At 34.4% G+C, this 14,728-nt stretch overlaps 1 long non-coding RNA gene across 1 annotated transcript in view; it reads left to right on the forward strand.

Annotated features, from left to right (window-relative positions):
- LOC137755914 (uncharacterized) overlaps positions 1-14,728 on the forward strand; it is a 290,479-nt gene that overhangs the window by 123,850 nt on the left and 151,901 nt on the right. Inside the window, exon 4 of the long non-coding RNA XR_011072126.1 lies at positions 2,548-2,644. This is a non-coding gene — a long non-coding RNA (uncharacterized lncRNA). The remainder of the gene's footprint in view (positions 1-2,547; positions 2,645-14,728) is intronic.

Here is a 14,728-nt window from a genome sequence, read left to right on the forward strand (position 1 = left end):
AGGTGGCAAAGTTAGGCAGGGACTATATGGCACTCTTCCTTCTCTGCCTTCTCTTCTGTTAAAACATTTTAATGCATTGCCCAGTGCCTTTCCGTTTGAAATGTTTCCTCTGGCACTCCACCCAGATGCCCTGCCTTGGCTGACCCAACGGGCTCATGTTTTGGTTGTGATTCTCAGAACACCAGGCCCTACTGAAATATCTCACTTTAGATCTGCCCTCCTTCATTCTAGCTGTGCTGCATTCTTCAATTCTATGGTATCTATACTTCTATTATTCATCTTCAGTCTTAAAGAAAATTTTGTATTTCATTTTCTCAGAATCTTCTAATCCCAAATTTCTTTTTCAGTTGTGAGTGAAGTCTATCCCAGGATATTCTCCCTGGGTTTTCTGAAAACGCTAGGGAGGCATGTGAAGGGAGAACTCCTAGAAAAAGAGAGAGGTTTTATGGAAATGCCTAAGTGACAGTTCTCTTTACTTTACCTAGCAAATAAAAGATACACATACATACCTTTGATTACCTAATAACAGAAACCTTTGTATAATTAGAAGTTTCCTAGGAAGCCAACCAAAAAAGGCAATTTATTCCACAATAACTAAATTTTATTTGCATATATTGACATGTTGGTTCAAAATACCAAAAGTGATATTTCCTTGTTACCTTTAACAAAAGAGAGAAAAGGAGCACAGAGAGGCTTACACAATAAAACAAACTGCAAATAACACATTCAAGGGAGATTATTTTATAGGTTTGTTACTGTAGTCAGTATATAGGATGGTACCTTGTATATTTTAATTTAAATGTAACTTTATGATATCACAGTTACTGTTAGAGTCCCCTTGTTTCTGTAATTTCAATAATTCATTTTATATTAATTTCAGTGAGGAATACATTTCCAATATTCATCAGATTTCTGTTTGCATTATTCATTAAATAATAAAATGACAACCTTTATAGATGCAAACTCGCCTTCATCCAGTGGGTGCTGAGAGAGCAAAAGGAAAATGAAAGAGCTCCAGAAATGGTGCAGATGTTGGCTTGACTAGAATGTTAATACGTTAGTGCTTCCAAATGCTACTTTGTCTGAAAGAAGAAAATGGTGCTTGTGTTTCAAGAGACTGAAACATAATATGCCATATACAGCTGGCTGAAGGGAGAAAGGGAGTGAAAAATTATGATTAGGAGAGTTTAGATAGGAATACAAATTGCCTACTATGGAGAGAGATTGCAGTTCTTCTGGTATTTGATTTTCAGTTGGGATACTTTGGGAATGAATACTAAAGATCATTTTGGATAGTCTTCAGAATATCCCCACAGTAACAAAACCAGGTAACATTTATCATCGACTGCTATCATCTGTTAGCAATAGAAAACTACACATCACTCTTTACTTCTGACTGACATATTAGAAACACAGCTAAGCACAGAATAGTTTAATCCAGATGAAGAAGACCATGGAAGGTTTCACCATGTCCAACTGAGTTGAGTTCATCGTTCTTCCAGTGTGTCCTCTGTAGCTGTGATCCTGGGAATAGACTCCAAAATTATGTATGCCAGAAGAAATCCTGAATTTTCCACTCAATAAATAAATGATATTTATTGATTTAACAAATTCTATTTAGTCTTTCTTCTAAATAATTATAATATAACCTTTCCTGTTTTTATTCTCAATCTTCGTTCAATTCCATTTCCTGTAGTCTCCTGTCCCTTCTCACTTAATCACCCCTCCCCATTCATATCAGTCTGTTCTGTTTCTTATAATTTCCCTTCATATCATGTTGTTGTTTCACAGTCTCTGTCTCCATCTATCTGTCTGTCTGTCTGTCTCTTTCTCACACACATAGAGTATCAAAATTTGAATAAACAACAAGGATCCAGGTTTTGTTTACAAGATACAAACCACTTCCTCATACCTTTCTAAATATTTAACTTTTACTTTAATTCCTTTTTAAAATTCAGATTTACTTTCATACTATAAAATCCGTATTTCAGTTTACAGTTTAAGGGGGCTTTGGAGACGCATACAGTGATTTAATCACCACCACAATCAAGATGCAGAGTTTTTGCATCTGAAGGATTTTAGCAATATTTTGAAAGAGCCACTTCAAAGTTATATGATTAAACCAAGTTTAATCACAAGTGACATGTCCCAGGCCATTTCTGAACTCCTGTAGCTTGTGACGCTGGATGTTTTCCTAGCCTTCTCTATGTTTCATAATTATCTGTTGAAATAGTTGCATCTACTTCACTAGAAATGTGTTAGTATATGTACAAAGTTTAGACATTGACTGGCACAATTAATGCTAAATGAATAAAAGTAATTATTATCAATATCGTTACCACCATTATGACAGCCTTTACTCCAGAAAGTCCTCACTTAAGGACAGACTGATTGCTTTTGTGGGGGGAATGGAGAGTAGTGGTAATGACCAGTGACGGTGCTTGAACGCAGAAATATCTGCTCTGATACCGAGCTGCTGCCTATTTTCTGCTCTCCCTTTGAAGCAACAAGGGTATCATTCTGCTTTGCTTTCTGTTCTGTTCGAAGGTGTTTTCCTACCACTGGGATTGTTGTGGAGCCCTCATGACAAGCAAATAAAGCTCAGTTCCAGTAATGATTTTGTGGATAACTGCACCAAGCATGGGTGAGTAACAAAAGTAAGACATCTTCAAAAGTTTATGATGTTGGTATATAACTTCAGCATAGCTATTAAAATAATAAGTAGCAAATGCTGGAAATTTCAGTAATTCACGTATATTCCTGATGCTGATATTCACCAGACTCCCTACATTACCCTCAAGATTGCCCTTTGTGTAGACAAATGTCACATTCCTGTTAGATACCTTGTGATTCTAACTCCTGTGTTTATTCAAATCAAATGGATAAAATATTGTGTCCTTTGCCCAAATAAGCTAATCTAGGTTTATGAAATACTACAGACTAGTGATACCATAGTCTGGGTATTTAATGGAAATTGTTTCTTGTAATTGACCAGTTCCTTTCCGTGAGTCTTACATATGGGATTGTCACACTATTTGGCATCAACAGGTCACAGAAGGTCAGAAGGCGTCTTCTAAAAATCATGGGAATAGGAGACATTCTGGGGAGAAGAGGCGGGATTTCTGACGTTGGCATGCACCTAGTTGATATTTTCAATCTAAGTTTTTGTCCAACTGTTAGAGGACAATATTCATTCCATCTTATGTGAAATGCCTAATAGAATACTCATTTTATGGAAAAGGAAATCAATTAAAGTGTTATCGCCTTGCTCTTATCTAGATCATTCTATGAACAGCTTTGAAACTCATTTATGTTCCTAAAGGCCTTAGATATTTTCTGTGGCAATCATTGATGGATTTTCAATCAGAGGAAAATAAGAGGCCAATAAGTTTACACATGTATTTTTTTCATTGAATTTTCACGTGTTGTACCAAAAGATGTGTATGGAGGAGAGAAGAAATAGGAACAGGTAAATAAACGTCAGAAAAATTCGGCATAAAACAAATGAGAAGCAACGTATGGAGAAAGATTAGTAATTGTAGTTTTGACTTTACAAGGGCATTTTTACCCAGAAAATCATATATGTGTGTATATCCATATACGTGGTATAATTTACATATGTGAAATATAATTTCATGGGTCAATATATTTTTTTATATTTTCCTTAAAGTACTCAGTGCTAAATTTTATCATTCACATCTTTGCATCTACATAGCAAAGTAAGGAGCCAATAACGCAGTTTTCCTTTTGTCCTGTATTACAGGCAAACATGCTTTTAGGATTACTTGTTTCCTTTTCTTTCAAGTTCTGTAGAAACTTTTACAGAAAAAAAAAAAAAAGGACCTTAGTTACCAGTGAGCCTCACCCCCGCCTGCATTACATTTAGTGTCTTCTCCACTCTGTAGAGCAGTAACTCACAAGTAAAAAAAAAAAAAAAAAAGTTTTTTAGCCTGTTACCAATTATTAGTTAGAAATATTTACTTCATATCTACCTATTCATAAAGTACTTTGAAAGAGGATGCTTTGTGTCTTAAAACAGAAGTGCTGAATAATAATTTGTGACATCAAATACATCTTTGAATGATCATCCCTTTTATAGCCCAAGAGCACCTGAAAACTATTACATTGGTTATTGTGGTTCAGCCACTATTCTACTTAATGTTAAGTGAGAGCTGAACTTCAATTTCTTTCCTGCAGCCTCTTATAATTTTACCAGTAATTTGAGCTCTTTAAAAACAAGAAAGGTTAAAAGAGTTAGTCCTGATGGAAAAAAGAATGCAGTTAATATTTTCAGCATATTTATAGGTAGCATATAATGTCAACTTGAAGCTGACATTAAAATTCTACATTAAGGCCTTCATAAAAGTCTTTCAGTATATATTTAATGATGAGTCTACAATGTGGGTTTAAAAGTATTTATCCACAAGAAAATCTTTTAGTAAAAGTACCTGCATTTAGCGTAATAAGGCACTTAGTCTCTCCTCTACTGTTACTCTTACCTTGTCACTCCAGTGCCCTCACAGTGCATTTTTCCTACTTTTCTTCTAAGAATTATTTTAAGGTATGCAAATCATATAATTCAGAGTACAGTTAGACATTAGGACCAAAGAGAGGTATAAGTATGGTGACAACACTTTCTGTTTATTTATTTAGAATAATGTAAAATTAATACATTTTATCTACACAAATTTTTTGAATATTAAAATTATTCTAAAATATGGAATATAAAAATATACATGGAAAATGTATAGATCTTATTCATGTTGACTTCAGGGAATGTACATAGATCTTATTGTCATGAGAAAAAATAAATAAAAACAACTATTATTTGTGTATACACACAGGAAAAGCACCCGTTTTTAACTCTAGTGAAAGTAATAGCACAGATCACGCAATGTAGCAATTGAATACATAATAGAAATTAACACTGATTCAGCATCCATAAAAACAACAGCTCCTTAAATTTTCTAAAAATTAGAGCAAAATAGTGTGTTAAAATCTTACTTGTAAAGAGTCTATAAATTTCCTGATCAAATGTCCAGTAAATGCATATAATATAAAATGTGCAAAAAATTGTAAAATAATGTGATTTAAAGTTTTCAGAATTCTATGTCATACCCATTTCTAAAGGAGGCACTTTATTTTTGACAAAATTATATCATGAAAAGAAGAAAGTGTTCCTGTATCATTTAAGTGCATTTTATAAGTGGTTAACAAAGAGTACCAGGAATGTTAAAATGTGCTAATCAAATATGGTCATCTTTTTTTGTGATGTTAAACTATATCTAAAATATGGATGACACTTCCTCTATCTTTTTCTCTCTCCCTCTAAATATATGTATATATGTGTGTATATATATATATATATATGTTTGTGTATATATATATATATATATATATATATGTAATACAGGCACACACATATATGCATTCTGATTTTGTGGAAAAATAACCTTAAAATGCTTAGAAAAGTTTCATATCTGTTGGACAGTTAATTAATGTAAAGAAAGTATTAGAATGTACGTTTCCATACCTGTGATATTGTGATTTATAATAAGAGATATGTATTTGGTCTTTGTCCTCATTTCTGACACAGAGTTCCTAAAACCCTTGAATTTCCTAAGTGTTGAGAGCAACAAAGGTGTCTTTTGTTATGTTAATGAGTCGACCTTTGGAACTCACCTAAGTAGACTGCAGGTTGCCGGTGGAGCCAACCACAGGTGATTAGAGGGTTGGAACTTTCAGTCCCTTTCTGGGGAGAGGGGGGAGAGGGACTGGAGATTGAGTTCAATCACCAATGGCCAATGATTTAGTCAGTCATGCCTATCTAATAAGGCCTCCATAAAACCCCAAAAGAACAGGATTCTGAGAGCTTCCGGGTTGAGGAACAAGAACGTTTCCACCCATGTACAATGGTGCCAGACCCCAAACTCCACAAGAATAGAAGCTCCTTTGTTCAAGACCTCACCCTACGACGTATCTCTTCATCTGGCTCTTGATTCCTGTCCTTTAAGATATTTGGTAATAAGATCTAGTGAGTAAACAGCTTTTTGAGTTCTGTGAGCTGTTGTAGCAAATTAATTGAACCCAAGGAGTGGGTCATGGAAATCTCTGATTTATAGACAATCAATCAGATGTATAGGTAACAACCTGGACTTGTGATTGGTGTCTGAAGTGGGGTGGATGGGGAACAGTCTTGTATCCTTAGTCTGTGGGATCGGACGTTATCTCTGGGTAGATAGGGTCAGAATTGAGTGGAATTGTAGGACACCCAGCTGGCATCTGAGAATTGCTTGTTGGTGGATGGGAACACCCCTCCACACGATGAAATTGGGTCCAGGAACCCAAAAGAATACCTCTCCTGGCAAAGAAGGTCATAAATTGAACTAAAGCTGAACTATAAATGTAGAGTTTCAAGGAAGGATTTTGTTTGATTGTTTTAAGATGGGAGAATTATAAACATATATAGAATCTTACTGGAAAGATCCAAGATTGAAATAAAGATTAAATACAAATCAGAGAACAGGTATAATAAACTCTCAGGAAATAGAAGGTGATGGAATTCATCATACTGAGTGATTACCTTAAATGAGACTAGGGACACACACACATACATTCACATGCACAGAGGGGGGAAAAAAATATGTGTGGATAAATGTTGTTCTGTAGATTTTATGATAGGAAATGCGTGGAGTAAGGGAAAAAAAAAATACCTGAGGCCTAAGGTTATATGTTGTCACCTAGGATCTTCTCCCATATGATCTATACCTCCCCTCATCCCATCCACAACGCCACCCTCTCCAACTTCCCAAATTTTCTACCATTTGGTCTGGAACCCATGGTCTAATATCAGAAAATCACCATCACATTTTGCTTTGAAGAGTCCCTTTGCTTTTTTCGTTTAACAGAATCTGGTTTTCTATAGCTTTCATTACTTATTTTGTTGCCCTTCCAGGAAAAGGTTTTTGTTGGTTAGGTTTGGTTTGACTTTTTTCACCTAAGTATGCCCTAAACAGCACAGATTTGCTGGTGGGATAGATATTATCCTACTTGCTCTTAGCTGCTACTTCCAAATTATCACTCTTCATTCAAAACCTCTTTGCTAGGAAGCTTAAGGTCAATTCTACCCAGTCAGAAGTTTTCAACCTCTTTCCCGGCATCACCCTTAGTGGCAGGTTGAACACCATGGGGGCAATCCACCTAACACCCTTGCCTCTCAGTTATTTCAGATCTGCACTTCCAAATCTTTTCCTCTAGTCCCCCAGAAACCTTAACATATAAAATTATATTCTAGAACTTGACACCATCCATCATTTCACTACCCCCAACAGTTCAATTTCAAACATCCAATCCCCACATATTTTTCTATTGTTCCAGCTTACTTACCCTATTTAGGAAATAAGACTGTTTTAATAATTGTGTGACTCATTGGAGCCCTTTGTCGACACAAAAGAGTTGTTTCTAACCATCCCAAAATCTTTGTAGATTTAGCAATTCTTCCTTTCCTAACTACTTTCTCTAATATATTGCCTTTCCTATAGTCATTCTCACTATCGAGTACAAGTTGTTTTGCTTTGTTATTTACACTAATCTTTACTAGTTGAAAATATGTCATATCTTTGCTTATTCAGTGCTGACTCAGTTACTAGAATGCAAGCTCTCTGAACACAGAGAATTTTTCTCTCATTTCCTATTCCACCCCCAGGTTTGGCAAAGAGTAGGCAGTAGTAAATATCTGTCTAAAAAATAAGTGGATGAATGAACTGATTGTCATTTCCACTCTACTGAATATATTTAAATATGGATGGTAGCCTACATTTATACCTCAGTTATACTTAGGGTCAACTCATGCATTGCCATTTCAATTGTGGGTTAGATCATTACAAATACATAATTATTTTGGAAGAATAGAGAAAACTATATAATTTGTTTTGTTCTTAAAGTTGCTATTTTGTAATAATGGTTTTCTTAATTAGTATTTACCAAAAACACTACTCATGTAAGCTTAAAGATATTAGAAGCAGAGAAGCCAGTGTTTAAACGCTATTCTTTGAAATTGTGTCATATTCTCTTTAAATTGTGAAAGCGCAAATTATGCACTCTGAAAAAATTGTTTAAATTAATTTTGTCAGGCAAGGTAAAAGACTAATATATGTAGTCTGTAGCATCCCTTGTCATGATCTCACTGCTTATCATGCTGTATACATTTATATATACATTTCTTTACCGGGTTATACATGCAGAACTATGTAGGGTGAACTTAATGGGTGATTCAGGTGATTCTTCATTTTTTTGTTGTTTTTTACTGTAAGTGAATTTCACTTAATGCATAGGTTTCCTGTAAAATCTAACTTCTACATAGATACAATTCTGTTTTTCCTGAATTATGACAATTATAAGGCTAAAAATTTGGCAAAGCTTAAAGAAAGATTGCATATATTGGCCTTAAAAATGCAGATTTCCTTGAAACAAAATGTGCTTGTTTTAGATGAAAAATAAAGACACAGAATGTATGAGATATTTGGAATAGATAATGCTGTACAAATGGAAAATATTATTAAGTAGTAACACTTCGAGTTACATATGTATTAATGTTATACCTGAGTAAAACTATTTTAGCAAGGTTCCTTATGTAGAGAGTGTTATTCCATTTCAGATTCTTCTTATGTTGTACAATAGGCAGTGAATATAATTATATAGATGACACCGTCCACTGAAATATTATTCTTAGTTCTCGTCATTTTCTTTGGCTCACTCTATTTATCATATTTTTTGTCCTCTAATCCTTTCTGCACCCTTTAATTCCTGCAACCTGAAAACAATTCAAACTGATCTACTTTCATAGTAAGAACAAATTCATTGTCTTTTTTCTCTATTCCTCCAATTCAAGCCCATCTCCTATGGAATACCATATTTCATAACCAAATACTTAAGGAAATTAATATAATCAAGAAAAAATTTTAATTTCTAAATGAATTCAACCAACCTCCTCAGTAATCTTCTTCCATTATTCAAAAACTATAGTAATACGCTGCAGTGATAAATAGTAAAGTAGAAAATGTAACATCAGTAGCAATAATTAGAGTAAAATTCATTCAAATTTCTTGTATTGCTGGATTCGTCCCAGGTATGCTGTTTCTATTAACTTACTTAATCCTCACACTTATTATTGGTTAAAATGTAATTCCAACTCTGTAGAAAGTACATTCACAGGGAGAGTCTAGCTCCATACGTCTTCTCTTAGTGCTGTGCTACACTGCCTCTTCCATGTAGTGTACCTGGTCTTGTTTTAGTGGTGCATGGGCATCGAGAGTTTAGGGGATGATGCAATATGATTGTGTCTGTAATGGGAGGAAAAATGAGAAAAGAGTAAGGCTAAGAAATAAGGCACAGAATGCAAATAGGGAATTCAGTAGGCAGTATTTAGATATGAAATTATCTGGGCTTAATGTTTCCCTTTTAATATTTGACTTAAACATATGTTAACTATTTGTAAACTATTTGGAGAAGTAACTATACCTTTTATAATTCATATAGCATCAATCTTTTAAAATCATAGCATATATTATTAAATAAAATATACATCTAATAGAGTAACATTGGTCCATAAATAATGTTCGTTATAGGAATTATAGTATGAAAAAATGCTCTATCAGAAATGAATTAGTTTCCTCCGCAAGTACTTTATTTTCAATCAGGAGCCCAAAGCGTAAACTTTCATTCTGCACTAGTGCTCTTTTCTACCATATTCGTTCCTTCCCTACAGGCAGGGCATCCATCTTTCCTTACTGCAGATACACACACACACACACACACACACACACACACAGAACCCAAAGTGCAGTTTACTAGGGGCTGTTCACTTCTCTCTCTGTCCTGAAATAATTCTAGCCACACTAAAGCTTTTAGTTACAGGCATACCTTGAAGATGTCGTGCATTTGGTTCCAGACCACTACAGTAAAGCAAATACAACAATAAACTGAATCACATGAGAATTTTTATTTCCTAGTGCATATAAAAGTTATGTGTACACTATACTGTAGCCTATTAAGTGTGCAAAAGCATCATGCCTAAAAATGTACATACCGTAACTAAAAAATACTTTATTGCTAAAAAATGCTAACTAACCATCATCTGACAATGCAGGTGTGCCACAAATCTTCAATTTGTAAAAAACACAGTTTATGCAAAGTGCAATAAAGTGAACAATAAAATTTGTCTTTATACTATATGGAACACCTATAGGGAATAGTGTAGCTTTTGGGCTGAAAAAATCTAATTCTCATAGCTGTCTTTTCATAAATCTTCTATACCCTTGTCACATTGTTTGTAATAGGCCTGTTGACATGTAAGTCTCCCACACTTGATTGATTAAAAGAGAGGAATGATAAAATAAAACTTACAAATAGTCAAATTAATGTTACATATAGAATGAAAATAGTGCATTTTACTTTCTTCTGTAATTTATTACCTCATCTAATTTTAACTTTATGTAGTTTCCTGAGTTAAGAACCAACCATCCTAGTTATAGCCAATATACCGTATTCCAGTGTTTTAGCTAAAAACTCTCGCTAGAATATGACCTTAGTTGAGAGCTCAGGTGGGAGATATGCCAGTCCTCAAGAATCCTGTTCTGTGAATCTCTTGAGACGTAAAAACTTCATAATGAATTTTCCAGAGATGCTCACAGACACCTTCTCAGAGAGCCCTGGTGTCTGTTGTTTCTGGTCAGGACCCTCAAGGAGGCCTGACAAACACAGACCCTCAAAGGGCTCTTCTCTCACTCGTTGCAGCCTGGCACGTGGCGCTGCACGAGGAAGAGACGCCAGCTGTCTTAATCATGACATGTGTCTCGTTCAGTAAGCACAGGTCAAGTGTCTGGGATTGTGATAGTTTGCCCCCCTCACACACACACGCGTGCACACACACACACACACACACAATGTTACACGTAATCTCACAGCTTGTGAAATAAAATTGCAGTGAGCCACAGTTCTCTTGTTCAGTGTCTGCTGGTTTTACATTCGTTGTTTTGAGGTTAAGCACAACTAGAGACTAGATAGCTTTCTTTAGGAGAAGGTGACTGAGGTATTATAATTTTTAAATATATAAATAAAATGACTTCTCACAGGTTGCAGATTTTCACAAAATAATATTTTACACGGAAGTGCACAGTTGAGGCTTTTTGCTCACAAAGGATCAAAAATCCAAATTTGTTTTCATTATCAACCCTCAAAAGAAATAAATTAGTCATAAATGTAATTAATATTAAAAGTTATCCTATCCTGATTTTTAAATGAAATCAGAACATATGTGAAATCTAACCCCCCATTTTCCTACTGTATATTTAAAATGTGTGTATATTGAAATAATTATCTATGAAATGTTTTAATCAATGTCACTGCGTCATATTTATTTAAAATAATAGTTGTTGGAGGAAAGCAGTTAAAGTTAATGGACATTAAGAGAATCTAGAGTTTCAAGTCTTAATTTTGAAAATCTCACACATGATAAATAATAGTTTATAGACATGTTGAGAGACATTAAAAGTTAAGGAATTAAAACATAAATGGGAAAAATGATAGAGACTCAAAATATTAATTTCTGTGTAAATACATTAAAATTAAAAGACATAAATATAATGAAATATTTATTTTAAGTGACATATTATTTTATTTTCACAAAATATGATTGCCCTCTATTGAAATGCTATTGATTATAGATTTTCATAATTCGGCCATATTATATATTTAGTATGCATAGTTCCACAATTCAGGGTGCTTTTTAAAATTATTTTTTCTTCACTTTCTCTTGCAAAACCATAAGAAATATATATGAAAAACAATTCAATGCTAATGTAACAACAAGGTTACAAATCTAAACATATAGGTCAGAACAGAAAAGTTACAGTTCTCATGGTAACATTATATTATCAACATTATACAGCCTGCACCCTAAAATATGTATTTAGAAACCTAACTGGTAATTTAAAGTAGCACATGTTATATATATTAAATGAGGATAAGTTAACATCCCTAGGAGAACCTTAACTTATCTAGTTTTGTATTACTATGTCTTAAATTAATAACATTTTACTATTAGAAGGTTCCAGTGTACAGCTGTAGTCACCCCGTGCTTGAATTCTTTTGCCCTTTCTCTTCGTGCATGGATTTATTATAAAACTGAGTACAGAGGGTTGGAAATGTGTAGAGATGGTATGTTTTATACATTACATTATTAGCCTCAGCATTTTTTTCTAGGATAATGCTCTGCTATTACCATATTTTATGATAATATGATTACTCTACATCTGATAGAAAAACAAATTAGATGGAAGCCATACCATTAGAGTGTCCAGATGCAAAGCTTCCATTCTTGAATTCTGAGTAAAATATTTATGATCTTATTTAAATAATAATGAGATAGAATACACACAGTGCCATTGTTTAAGAATTATGTCACATATGTAATACTAGAGGGACTTCTCATCATAGGAAACCTAGGTTTCAAGCTAAGAACCAGATTCTAAGTCACACAGTTCCAACCTGGTTATTCAACTGCAGGAACACATTGAAATAGACCCTGATAACTTCTGATCTGTAAAAGTATTTATTACACAAAACCTTTTCATATGGCACCTTACTTGAAAATGTGTATATAAATATATACATATATATCATTAATATTTCAATACTTTGGTGAGTCTCATAATTCCAATCATATTAAAATTAATTTATAATGCCATTTCTAACATACAGAGTATATGTTTATAAGCTCTCTCCCACATAAACCTGAAAATGTAAACTAAATTTTTTTTTTGATGTGGACCAATTTTAAAGTCTTCATTGAATTTGTTACAGTATTGCTTCTGTTTTATGTTTTTGGGTTTTTTCTTTGGCCCCGAGGCATGTGGGATCTTAGCTCCCTGACCAGGGATCGAACCCGCACCCCCTGCGTTGGAAGGCAAAGTTTTAACCACTGGACTGCCAGGGAAGTCCCAAAATGTAAACTAAATTAAGTTTATAGAGAAATATGTATCTTTGGACAACTTTTTTTTTTTTTTTGGGACAACTTTTAATTAGACAATGGTTTGATTTTTAGGTCCTAAAGGTATTTTGAGAGCTCAGTGAGGTGCATGAAGTTGAAAGATAATAAAAGTCACGTTTTATTTTTCAGTGGAATTAGGATTGAAGCACTTACATATTTTATTTTCTGGCCAACTCCAGTTGAATTGGACATAAATATGCCTGCCATTTTGTGTTCTTTTTTTTTTTCTTCTTCTCCACACTAAATCATCAGGGTCATAAAAGTTTTTATGTATTCACTTTTTCAATAGAGTGCATAACCATTTGATTGAAGAAAGCCAAAAGGTACGATACTCTCTTTCATATGTCTCAGTTGCATTTACTGGAAATACCCGAGTATTCAAAAGCATTAATTAAATAGTATTGCTGTTTTTGCACATCGTTCATGATTCTGAGGTTAGAAACAATCAATCCAATCCTTAATTTATATTTTACTTGAAAATTAAATGGTATAATTTACTGATAGAAACTTGAGTACATAAGCAAAAAGCAAACGGGCTCCTTCTTCATAAAAAGAGAAAAACAAATCAGAAGAATAAACATCCCAGTATCCGCGAGGTCTTGGTTTAGAGTTGTTCCCAGTGAAATGTTACTGTCTTGTCGCAGAAGGAATTCAGAGACAAGACAGGAGGGTTAAGAAAGCAAAGTGAGTTTTTATTTAAGCAACAGTTGGCTCTCTAGATGAGAGGGGCAGTGTCAGGTGATTAGCTGCCTGGAGTTTCTTTGTCAAGCCAGTTCAGTGGGGCGTACAAATGAAGGGGTGGAATATTCATTGGGGAGGGAGGGGTTTGGGAGCTGTATTCCCTGATTTTCATCCCAGCAGTACCTTCCCGAGGGGAGGAGGGATTTTTGTCCGTACTTAGCTTTGATCGGAAGTGTCAAGGTGTAAGTGTATGTTGGGAGCTTCTTGTCTGCAAGGCTAATTTTACTGTAATGAGGGTATAATGAGCAACAGGTTACATTCTGACGCTGGAGATTCCCGCCTTTTCCCACCTTCTTTGTCTGCCTCCAGGACATGTATCACCCCAAAATGTGTGGTTTCCTGTCAGTCTGGAGGTTCCTGCCTTTCTTTGTCTGCCCATGGACCCCCGCTGTTTATAAGATGCGAGGTTTCCTGCCCACTTTTCCTGCTCATGTCAAGCTATCTGCCTGCTATAACAGAGTCAGGAGCTTGTAAGTTGCTTAAAAAGGTGATTTGTGTCTTGTTTAAAATAATACTTTGCAGTAGTGAAGTACCTCGTCGGTGCTCAGTAAATGCTGTTATATGGAAATATGTGCCATAAAGGTAATCAAATATTTTTATAATATGTTGTAAACTGCCATATAAATGCATGGATTATTGTTATATAAAATATCCTGGAAAATGCTCTTCAAAAATCTAGTAAAGAAATTTAACTAGATTCTGTATATATCATTGAATTTCTTAGTTATTAAACACTCATGCCACCATCACAAATATCATGGCAACTTCTAAGACCGCTCTCATTTTAGATTGTGTATTAGTTTTTTAATGCTGCTATTACAAATTACCACAACCATGATGGCTTAAAACAATGGAAATGTATTGTCTTATAGTTCAGGGTGTTGAAATTCTAGAATGGGTGGGCAGGACCGTGTTCCTTCTGGAAGCTCTATGGAATAA

This window comes from Eschrichtius robustus, chromosome 21 (genome assembly GCF_028021215.1).
Source record: "Eschrichtius robustus isolate mEscRob2 chromosome 21, mEscRob2.pri, whole genome shotgun sequence".
NCBI lineage: Eukaryota > Metazoa > Chordata > Mammalia > Artiodactyla > Eschrichtiidae > Eschrichtius > Eschrichtius robustus.